The following is a 10,670-nucleotide window of genomic DNA, read 5'->3' on the forward strand; positions in this document are numbered from 1 at the left end:
TGCATGGGGTTGTTGTGGCTGAAGTGCAGGACCCGGCACTTGGCCTTGTTGAATCTCATACAGTCGGCCCAAGAAAAGCTCTATAATCTGTTTAAATGTGTAACAATGTCATTTCACTTCTGTATCTATAAGGAAAACGTCATTCGTACACACAGTGATGCCTGCCTGAGAAGTGAAAGATTAGAAGCAAGTGGGGAAAAAAAACAACACCTAAATAACATAAAGCTTATAGAACAAAAATTGGTACAGAGGAGTGAGAAAGCCTCACTTTAAACAAATAAACAAAAAAATATTCATTATGTTGTGTAAACACCCTAAAGTGCACTAGAATTACACTTGTGGCATGTTTTTTAAAATAAGTGACTTAAAAGTGAGAATGCAAATGCAAGACCAGACCACTAGAACACATTGCTTAGTAGCTTGACATCTTGTTCTCCTCAGAAAGGAAGCCCAAAAGAAGAAACCAACTTTTCTCAACAAGTTTGTGTTATATATATAAAGGGAAGAGAATACCCAATAGAAGACATACCCATATAAATGAAAGTTGTTCAATTTTCAGAAAAGAATTCATTCACAGGCAGTAAAGATATTCTGATGAAACACTTGTGTGTTTATAAGCACATCACTAATAGAGCAGTATCTCCCCATAATGTCAACTCCAGCCTCGTCCTTCTTGAGGTTACTGCAATTACAATACAATTGACTGTACTCTTTCCTTGACTTAAAGACTTTGTCATCTCCTCATTAACCCTTTTCCATTCAATCTTTCTCCTCACCTTCCTTCCTTATGTTCAGAATTCCACAAATAATCCAAAGAGGTCTGGTCTTGGTCCCTTTCTTTTCTCCTTCATCTTATTTACAAATATGTGAACTACTATAACAGTATAGAAAATCTTTTTGCTATTCAAACCACTTCTTCCTGACTCAGCTGCTTTCTCCTTGTACTGACTAGCCATCAGCTTCACTTCCAATGACTCCAATGAAACTCACTATTTCTTCTCAGACCATTGCCTCCTGCTTGTCATTACTATGGACAAAATACCTCCTTTTTTTTTTCTTTTTTTTTTTTTTTGTTTTAAGGACACTGTCACATGTAACTACATCCTAAACCTTGACAATTCCTTTCACACAAAGAAAACAAATTACCTGAGTTATAACCTTTCCTGTAAGTCATCTTCTTTATCTAGACTATTACATGCTCACATTTCAGCCGTGGTAATTCCTTTGCATTTGTCAAGACCAGATGAGGTCTTGTTCAACCAGTGATATATTCAGAATTCTATTATAAACTCATTTATGTAGATTGCTCTTTTAAGCCAATCACATTTTTAATGCATTATTCTGTTGCTACTATTCAAGGACCATTTCTCTTCAGTTTTAAGGAATGTCATAGCTTCTTTCTTATTCAATATCAAAGATATCAAGTGGCTCAGATTGCCCACTTCTATCACCTTTGACATATATTCTATATAAGGATTATATAGAAAGTATATATTCCATATTGTAAACTTTTCTCTGACATCTGTTTTGGATAAGCTTTCATTCAGCATCTGCAATATTAACACTTTTTCTTCATTCACACTTTATTTTCCCATGATGCCTACAAAAAGCTTGAGAAGACTTTAGCCATCAGCGCTCTAGGATGACCACCTGCCACACTGACTAGTGCTGCTCTTCTGATTCTTGTCCTACGTCTCACCGTCTGTCAACCTTTTCAGTCAGTCTTTATTCCCCACCCCTGGTTTCCGAGAATGATAAACACAACATAAACCTTGTCTGTCAATAGTGCCCCTAGGATTCTTGAGAATTAAGTAGTCTAAATAAATAACAAAAACAGAAATCCTGACACTGCAAACCACTTGTTAGGTTTAGTTATTCAAATGAGAATCTCTTCTTATAATGACTCAATATAAAAGTATATAATGAAAGTTTTCCTAATAAAATTTAATTACAAAATAGATAGGGAAATGCTGACAGGGAAAAAAAAAAAAGCCCGTGTGTTTGAAATATGGAAGTTATAGGCAAAACAGGATTGCCACCTGAATAACTTTATATTATTTTCACTGATGATCTTTCTTTAAGAAACAGAATTTTGGAAAAAATTATTAAAAAATTATAAAAAATATACTTCTGAAAGTAAGTCTGGTTGAGAAATTTAACTAAATTGGACCTCATCTAGAAAATTACTGTGCGTCCTCTGCATTTTAGGTGTCTTATGCAGAACTGTCTCACATATAAAAAACTGCAGGTGCACACTAGTTATCAGAGACGTGTTTTTGTGAATCTCAAAATACATTCTTAAGAGCATTTCCAAAGTTTGTGACATCTCTTTCTTTTGAAACAATGTTCGAATCTTTGTTTTCCAATACTAGGAGTTTCTCTGAAAACAAATCTGTCTTTTGTATAACAAAAAACCCTGTACCATATGCAGATGTAATTATTTTGTCTGATGCTGTAATTATTTCATAGAAAACCAGGTGAAATGTCCAAGAAAGTGTTATGGCCCACTTGGAGAGAAAAAAAAAAAAAAAGAAGCAGAGGGATTCAAGAAACACAGGTAGACCTTGTTCACATTCAAAGATTCCAATGAATTTAAGAAACCAGAAAAAAACAAACAAACAAACAACAAAACAAACCAAAAAAACCACAGCGAAAACATGAAGTTGGATTTCCCTAAGAGATAATGTATGACTTCTGATTCTATCATAAAGGAGGGAAAAGTCTGACTTTTTACACACTCAGTAAACAAAAAGAATCATATCCTCACTCAACTGTGGATCTGACCTAGTCTTTGAGAAAATTACAAATGCTGCAAATGGTTCAGCCAAAGAAGGGACATTAGAATAATACCAAAAGCCCATTACTCCTTGTTCACTGTTCCTATATCAAGTTTAATTGGAATAAATCTCCTAATTGATTCCATGCAAATAGCTTATTTAGGTTGTGAACTACAGATTTGAGGTTTTAGCATCAGGTTTTGCAAGCAATGAAGTCATTGCATATAGACTTACTTTCTAATGGATCTCAAAGCACAAGGAAATCAAGGACAAAACCCTTTAGATGTACACAAATTCAAAAATGTTACACATTGAATACGTATATTACTTACTGAACATTAAGTATTAAAAACAGCTGTAATGTTTATGGCAGCTAATTCTTTTAAATCTTACTATATTTCTCAAAAATGCCTGTAGTAGAGAAAAAACATAAAATAAGTCTTCCATAATGGTGTAGTGGTAGCTGGATTTTGGTATTAACTGATAATTAATAATAATCATTAGCAGCTAATGTTAATTTTATATTGTTTGCAATACATAGGCATGAGCATCATATTTTCATGCTACGGTTTTCTCTGAAAAGGTCATTTGCATGTAACATTCGGTCACTTTTTCTACATCTTCTGCTCAATTCCTTTTTCCCCTTAATGCAAATAAAACCATGAAACATACAAGTCTGGACAAAAATATTCTTGAAATTCTGTTATATGATTGAGCAAATACATTTAGACTAAATTCAATTTCAAGCCAGTGCTTACTGATCCCAATAAACTAAATACGTATAAGCTATAATTTTCTGCTTTTTAAATTGAAGCTTTTCAATATTCAAAAGAAATCATGCATAAGAAAAGCAGGTGAATAACTAGATAACACTGATATGGCTATGAAACATCAATCAAATTATACAAAAAAATTACAGAAGATTGCCACAATCTGGAAAAGACTCTTGCTTGAACATTAGGAAGATGCTCCTTGTAGTTCATTCTGCATCTTCTACTTATATCTAATTATTCCTCACTTGTGTTTGGCAGCTGCAAACAAGGGAATAACTTTGCAAATTTCAGACACTAGAAACCAACATTTTGTTTGCAAAATCTTTTTGAACTATCCCTAAATACTTTTACATGGTCAAAATGAATGAATTCAGTCCACCAAATTTACTTCCTTTAGTCATGGGCTTCCTAAACAGCAGATTAATGTGTTTCTATGGAAATTGGATATGCTCCAGGCACCTGAATCTACAGGAAATAATTCAGAATTTGGTTGTGGAAGGATTAGTTAACTAATTTTATTTTAAAATATTATTTTTTAAGTCTAGGCCAAATTAATCCACTATAAATTACCTATCACTGGCTTAACATAACTTTGTCAGTCATTGCTCTATGAGCAAATTCCTCTTTTTTATGTATTCCATCTAAAAGGTAATAGTTCATACATAACATTTTTTTAAAAGCTTAGCTATCTTTTACTGCAATACACTTTCTAAATCCTTATTTTTTCCTGTGGCTCTTCTGAAAACTCTGCAATCTTTTAATCCTCTTTTTGAACTCTGGGTGCCAGAACTGGACAAATGTCTATAAATTATATACATTATGTAAGTTATATATAATGATATATAATTATATAACATATAATTATATAAGTTATACAAATACCATGTGCAACATTTTTTTGGCCATTTTCTTCATGGGGAACCAAATGATATATATCTGTCATGGAGTTCTTTTGTAGTCTATTGCTTATCCTCCATGGACTAAGTTTCTTCACAGTCACTGCTTCCTAAGATGAAGGTGCCTGTGCTGTGCGCATCCTTAGAATTCTTCATTTCTACGCTAGTCAGTTTACACTGGGTTGCAATGACACACTTGCTGTTTCTATTAATCCTATCTGCTTAGCAATTCATAACACTGGCACGTTTAATCTCTTCTCTTCTTTATTGACTACACCTATCCCAATCTTCATCCCACATCCAAATTTCATCAGTGCCACTTCTGTGTTCCCTTTCAAGAAACAGATAAATATTTGATGAATACCACCAAAGCTATCAGTGATTCGTATAGAACTAAGATAGAAACACATCCATCAGCTGCTACACAGAAAACATTTTCAGATATATCAGATGGTCTCCAAATTGTGGGTTTGATATGGTTTTTCTTCTTTAAATGCTTTGCAATGTTAATTCTAGTACCGTATAGCAGCTTATATGAATTTCTATAATCGAATATGTAACAAGTTTTTTATTAATAAAAAATTAAAGTTGATAAAACTATACTTCTTAGATCTGTATTAATCAGGATGAATTATTTTAAACATCTGTTCATTGTTCACTCTTGTTTAATCTGGTCATTATTACTTGTTCAGATCAGGATATTACTCAGCATCGATATCAGGCCTGTTATTTCTCTCCTTCTTTAAAACATTGGTGGTTTTTTGTTCCATTTCTGTTGATTTTCTCTGCTATTCTACAATTTACAGCCACTAACACAGGAAGACTTGGAAGTCTCAAATTCTTGGGTACTGTTTATCTGCACTCACAGACTTATAAATGCTTAAACCCAGTGTCACCATTAATATACAAGGGTTTTACTGTATAAAATGAAAACACATACGAAATAGGAATATATATGGAATTCTACCCAGTCATAGAAGTCACCTTTCCTTTTTTTCTCCATTAAAAAAAAAAAAACCAAAAAACCCCAACAATCTCCATCTTCTAATTTGCATACATCATGCTCTCAATTCTTCCTTAATTAAATAAAATCCATTAATTTTAACTTTCTAGCCATGCAAATTTTCCAGCAAGTTTTAGGAATACCAATTAATTTTAAATTCCATATTCACAAACGAGCAGCTATAACTCTTATATTGTCCAGACTCCCAGTATTTATACATATGCAATTAAGGATTCCTTCTCTTTGTATTTCTAGTTGTCTTGATTTATTGTTATTATTCATAACCTGGCTTTGTGCAGCAGCTCAGAAACTTGACTTTCAGCTCAGTTTTTTATTAATTTCTTCCTTCTTTTTTACCCTTGCATTTTGTGTCAATATCTATTAAATTATTATACCAGTCAGCATGTTAGGTCACTGTGAATAGTGGAGCAGATGGTTTATAAGTATCTGCAAATTTAACACATATGTATCTATGATTCATTCATACTTCTAGAAATTAAAGAACATTTAGGGAAGTAATACAAAGTTCTTTTAGAGATCTGCAGTTGATCCAAACCTTTTAAAACACTTGAGTTGTGTTTTGTCTTACTTTTTTTTCCACACAGAAACAGAAAATATACACATCAAGCAGCTAGTAGTAATTGTTTTAAATATGTAAAGTACAGTTTTATGATCAGTTCCACAGTTCTGGAGTTCAACCAATAAAACTATTGAACAGTGCACACCGTATCAAACTAGGAAGGATCTTTACAGCAACAATTTTACTTTTTTAAAAATGTATTACTTTGCAGTATAAAGTTCTCCATTTCATTACTAATCAGCCAAACCATGCAAACTTTTCAGGAATTTATTTAATACTTGGAATGAGTACAAAAATAATACTTCCTTACTCTGTGTGTGTGCGCGCATGCGTGTGTGTATTCCTCAAATAAGAAAAAGCTCTGATCAGAGATTAACTGAAGATAACTATTCAATTTCATGGGAACTTTCTGCAATGAAGGAAATCCACATTTTAAAATACCTTCATGAAAACACAAGAATGTTTATTCTCTCTCTTCCTTTCTGGGACAGGGACAGTGGCCAAGTGTATACCAGAATAAGGAAAATCTTGAATTAAAAATATTCAGTGAAGGAATATATAATCAGTTTATTGTGTTTACAGAACTAGATTACATCCACCAGGCTGTTTGGTAAGTCGGAATTATCTTTCCCTCACAAAATTATATTTTCAAGGAAGTAGACACAGAAGAATATTTCCTCAAAAGCTGCCTAATTAAAAAAGTGACAGCTTTGGTTAGAAATAACTCTGCAAACATGAAAAACAAAAAAGGCTGTGCCAAAACAAATATCCAAATTAAAGATTTAAGGTAAGCTTTCAAGTTACCAGTATGATCTGATTGTGCCTACACAGAAGAAATGAGCATTCTACTGCCACAGAAAAACAGATAAAAACAGAGGTTAGAAAGCAGTGATTGTGGATATAAAAAATAGCCATACACTAACTAAAAATTAAATTAAAACAGATTTTTAAGAAAACTTAATAATGTGTCATGTATAATGATGTCAAAAGACAACAAAGTCAAATTCAAAATTAGTAAATGTCAAAGTTAAGATTATACAAACCACCACAATTTGCCGCCTTACTATGTATGCTTGATGATTGCTCCTTGAATACTAGTTACATGATTTCTTTCTCTTTACCTCTCCCAGCTGAAGTACAGGATAGACAGTTTTAACAGAACGTTAGGGTTTGGTTTTATGTTCATTCTTGAACTTATGATCATAGTTGCTGCATATCACTAAGATGTCTCTCTCAGAAGGTAATTATCCTCATGAACATTTTTGCTGTAACTACAGTGGCATAGAAACACTACACATTTAATAAATGTATATCTAAGCAAAGGATACAACAATATTTTATAATATTTTTAACATTACTGTACACATCTTAGATTCTCCACAAATATGTGTTTTCACTATATACATAGGGAGTGCTTTGCACTCTGCCATACTGTTCCCTTGCCTCTCTCTTCTCCTGTTCCCCCCCCGCCAACCGTGTGATTGCCTCTTCTTACACTGGATACGGAACTTACCTTACTGCAATCCAGTTCAGGTGGCTAAGTGGAACAAAGACATAAGGTGATTCCCCCCCCCCGATTGGTTTTCTTTTTTGGGTTTAACCCCCCTTTCCATTGTGATCAGAGAGCACCAAAAGTGCTTGATGGAAAATTCTTCATTGAATTCTGCATGTAACAATCACCTTTAACTCTCTGTATACATACATGCATGCATATTAAGATTTTTATGTTTTATCTCTATATATATTTGTATATGAATGCACATATTACATCTGGTACATGCAAATAATCAACACATAAAACCCTCAGATCATCACAACAGCAAAGCAAATCTCAAGAAATTTTTGTCTCTGTTTACGTATCAAAACTTCACAGTGCTCTTAATGAAAAATATAAATAACACTTTCTGGTTTGAAATGGAAAGAGGTGGCAAATACCCCACAGAATTTTCTGTGCAATAAAAATAGTAATTTTAACCTGAGATCTATTTACTAGTTAAATGAAAGTCTATCACTGCATTATTTGAACATTGTAGATATGAAATGGTGAAGCAGCATTATTTTGAAGATAAAGAGAAATATTTAGTTATGCAGCTATTTCAAGCCATTGAGGCAATCTCATTATTTTCATCCTGGCTCTGTAATCTGTACCCATGATATCAAATCTTAAATTTTAAAAAAAATCAACATTCTTATTACTTTAGCTTGTGACTCTCAAGTTGCAGAACACTGTTTAGGAGGAAAAAAAATCAATTTTGAGTCACAATTAACAGAAGTGAGTTCAACAAGGTTGGATTATAGACCTGCAAAATCTCCAGAGCAGCTGGATAACATTTTATTGCCTATGAATGTTTCTTAACTTTGCAAATATACTATCTGACATGAGTTTTCAACCTTCAGAAATGTTACATCCATTAAATTGTTTGATTTTACCAATAAGGAAGCACTGGCTCCATTATTGTTTTTAAATAAACTATTATAGGATTATTCATTATTTATAGATATTTTACCTGTAACTGGAAGTTTTTATGCCTAATACAGTGGGTTATCTATTTCAAAAAATGCTGAGATTTAGCAACAGTACAAGTGTATGCACAAATGGGCAATTAATAAAAAGGGAAATTTATAGTCTTCATGTAATTCAGAAGCCCCCTGCTATGACGTCCTGTACCTTAGCCTTTCCCTCCCTCCTTTTTGTACCTCTTCTAAATCTCGTTTTCCTTGTCTCAGTATGCAATTTTGTGGGTTACAGAGACACATTTTAAGGACCTGTAAGGACTTGTTCTTCTAGAAGAGCAAAGGGGGAGGAGAGCGAGAGCAGAGGAGCTGTCTCTGGTGTGTGTTGTACACGTGGGCATCTTAAAGGGAAACCCATGTTATACACCAGAAAAATCACACTCAGAGTATTATTTAAAAGCACCCCCAGCAGCCAAAATATCAGCACACAAAAAATAGCTCCATTAACACACAAAGTACCACCATAGCTGGTCAGCCATCCTGAAGGCAGATTGGCAACATCTAGAAGATGGGGTCATGAGCTATGAACAACAAATATTTTCATGTATTTATTAATGCTGTCATTGCTCCAATCTAAAGAAACAAAAGTAAAGTCAATGACAGATCTTTTTCTCCATCTAAATTCATGTTCATTTTCTGCATTCCCAACGTATTTGACTGCTTTATTTTAAAGTGTTAGATTTACTATGTAAATTTGGATTCAGTTTGGTTTTGTGAAAGCAGCAGTCTGTAAGCCATTATAATACCTGTAATGCATTCTTGTTTGTTTCCACCTTGTCATGCACAGAGATCAAGACCACTTTCAGATGAAAAAATTGGTAGAAAGCATCGATTTTGAATGCAGAATTTATTGTTAAATGCAGCTTGTTGAAGAGCTATAAATTTTCACTAAAGGCTACTCAAGTCATGCCTAAAGGTACAGTTTTGACAAAAAGTGAATCAAGAGAACCTGTCATTGAACTGAAATATAAACAGCACCAAAAGACATAATCTAAAAAAAAAAAAAGAGAAAGGATTTGCTCATATACAATTGGACCAATAAATCTAAACATATTCAGTTAATGAGTTTCTAAAGGGAAGACATTAATGTAAATCTAAACTTTCTAGAATTTCAGGATGAGAGAAGAGGGCAGTCTTTCAGTTTTCCTCAGCTGTACTTAAAAACTGTGTTTTCTGTTGAAGACACTGCATCTTATTACTAGCCTGTTGAAGACACTGCACTTTATTACTAGCTTGCTATATTATTAACAGAATAATCTTTTAATATGTTTAAAGCCAGAAATTCTGTCAGCACAGTAATTACAAGGATCTTACTTATTCCAAACAACATTGTAGGTCACGGGACAAAATGTGAATTTATTATTCCAAAGACATAAAAATCCAGATTTGTTTTATGTCAAAAAGGGTATCGACAACAAAAAGGGTATCGACAACACTCAGGAAGTTCACAAAGTGTACTTCCCCTATGCACCCATGTAATAGAACAATGGAATAATTTAAAGTGGCACCAATTCAAATAATCAACCAGAATATAATATATTTGCTGTTCAGTGAAGGACCTCTTCACAGATTTCTTCTCTACTTAGATTTCATTCATTTGGGCTTATTAGCTATATACTGTCATAAGGCAAGAGCGCTGAATAGAATTTATGAAGCTGATTACCAGACGCTTTAAAAGTCACCCAGTCCCTTTTTCACGCATAGGAGAGAATTATTAGCACTAGCATAACTAGCGTATGTTAAGGGATACTCTATTTTTTGGCTGTGTTACGAAAGGCAGCCTCTGAACACCAACCACTTTAAAAGTAATTCATATTTGATAAAGCTTGACACAAAAAAAAAAGTAGCTAACTTATTATTTTTAGCTTTTTTATGTTATATAAACACTATCAGCGAGTCTCTGTGGCGCAATCGGTTAGCGCGTTCGGCTGTTAACCGAAAAGTTGGTGGTTCGAGCCCACCCAGGGACGCAGCGCAACTTTTTTCAGCCACAACAACCCCATGCAGCGCTACAGGCTTGGGGAATAGTGGCTGGAAAGCTGCCCAGCAGAGAAGGACCTGGGGGTGCTGGTCAACAGCTGGCTGAACATGAGCCGGCAGTGTGCCCAGGCGGCCAAGAAGGCCAAT

At 33.9% G+C, this 10,670-nt stretch overlaps 1 non-coding gene across 1 annotated transcript; it reads left to right on the forward strand.

Annotated features, from left to right (window-relative positions):
• Window positions 1-10,439: 10,439 nt before the first annotated feature.
• Window positions 10,440-10,513, forward strand: TRNAN-GUU. The gene has a single exon. It is a non-coding gene; the product is annotated as a tRNA-Asn (tRNA).
• Window positions 10,514-10,670: the final 157 nt, after the last annotated feature.

The sequence above is a fragment of the Aptenodytes forsteri genome, unplaced genomic scaffold, assembly GCF_000699145.1.
Source record: "Aptenodytes forsteri isolate BGI_AS27 unplaced genomic scaffold, ASM69914v1 Scaffold377, whole genome shotgun sequence".
Taxonomy (NCBI): Eukaryota; Metazoa; Chordata; class Aves; order Sphenisciformes; family Spheniscidae; genus Aptenodytes; species Aptenodytes forsteri.